Source organism: Pteropus vampyrus, unplaced genomic scaffold, assembly GCF_000151845.1.
Source record: "Pteropus vampyrus isolate Shadow unplaced genomic scaffold, Pvam_2.0 Scaffold267, whole genome shotgun sequence".
Classification (NCBI taxonomy): Eukaryota; Metazoa; Chordata; class Mammalia; order Chiroptera; family Pteropodidae; genus Pteropus; species Pteropus vampyrus.
This window is the reverse complement of record NW_011889048.1, coordinates 259677-261408: the sequence shown is the minus strand read 5'-3', so window position 1 is coordinate 261408 and position 1732 is coordinate 259677.

The following is a 1732-nucleotide window of genomic DNA, read 5'->3' as shown; positions in this document are numbered from 1 at the left end:
GGCCCGGCCCCCCCGCTCCCGCCCACACCGCCGCCGTCGATTGGTCCGTTTGGAACCGCCCCCCCATCCCGGCGGGCACCCGAGCAGATTGGTTGCGCTCGGCCCCGCCCCGGGGGCCGATACGGCTTTGCTCATTGGCCTGCGGAGACGCCCATCAAAGGGAGGGGCTGCAAGCGGGCGTTGAGAGGTGAGGCTGTGGCATTGACCTCAGAGGGGTTTGGGACTGGGGTCGGCGGTCGTGAACATCGACGGCTTTCTCCGAAGGGCCGTGGGGTAGGTGCGGTCTTCGGTGTGGGTGCAGCCCTCGTGGGCTAGGACAACGGCTCGGAGACCCATCAAGGCTCCTGCCAGGCCCGCTCTCTTGGCACCCCTCCTTGAGGTGAGGTCAAGGGTCAAAAAGTAAGCCCAGAGTGGCCGATTCATTGCAAAAGCCTCGATTAAGCATCTCCGGGGCCGGAGCGGGAGAGGTGCGCATGACGGTTTCGTCCCTAAGGAACCGGGGATGAAAACACAGAACAGAGGTGGGACAGTGTCGGCAAGGTGTTTTAGCTGAAAGACAAAAAGTTGACAAACTACAGCTTGATGAAGCTGAAAATACCTCCTTTGTTAACAGGCCCTTTCTGCCTTTTATCACTAGAGTATTTTGCTAATACAAACTGTCTTATGTGAAGCTCTTGAGTCGCAATAGCCAAAAAGTGAAAACTAGAAGCTGACAAATCGGATTTGGGTTCCAGGGTGGGGATCCTGAGCCTAGGACCTGTAACTCTCTAAAACGGTGCAAAATTGAGTGTACCCATGTGCATACTGTTGGAAACAACCCTTGAGTTTCATCAGATTCAGAAAAGAATGAGGGGATTGGTGTGAGTTTGGGAAGAGTACGGGGTACAAGGTGCACCAGCATACCAACAAGCCCTAACCAAAACACGTGGATCGGCCCCAAACTCCTTTAGAGAGGTAAATCATAAAGATCAGAGCAGAAAACAAGTAAAGTAGAAAAATAGAGAAAAGTCAATAAAACCAAAAATTGTTCTTTGAGAAGATCCAAAAATTTCTACAAAACCGTAGGTAGACTGGCCAAGAAAAAAAGACCACTGATACCAGCAATGAAAGAAAGGATATTAGTCACCACAGACCCTACAGATATCAAAAGGATTAAAATGCCAGAGACAACTGTATGTCCATAAATTTGACATTCTACTTGGAATGGACCAACACCTTGAAAGACACTAAAACGAAAGCTCACTCAATAATAGATCATCTGCATAGTCTTACATCTATCAAATCTGCAGTGAAAAATCTTTCAACAGAGACAATCCTCCACAAAAGGCTTTTCGGCCAACAAGAGAGATTATCTTTAGTGGAAACTGAGAGCGCGCTCCCCAGAACGGGAGAGGCTGACAAACGGAGAGAAGTTCCCGCCCCTGGTCCCTGATTGGTCCATTTCTGTGCAAGTGAGAACTCCAAATTCTCACAGTTTGATTGGTCCAAATAGCACCACCAGGATATAACTGTGCAGCTCTGGTTGGACCCGTAAAGTCTGATTCCTTCCTATTGGTTGAATTTTGGTCCTAGGAGCTCACTTAAAAGGGGCTTCCGGAGGTTGGCAGCCCAGTCTGTAGCTTTTCCCTGGTGTGCACCTTGGGTGAGAGGCTCCCGTAGACAATGGCTGCTGGCTCTATGAACTTGGGCCCAGTTAACCACGAGGAGTCTTTCTTGGCTGGTATTCTTTCCC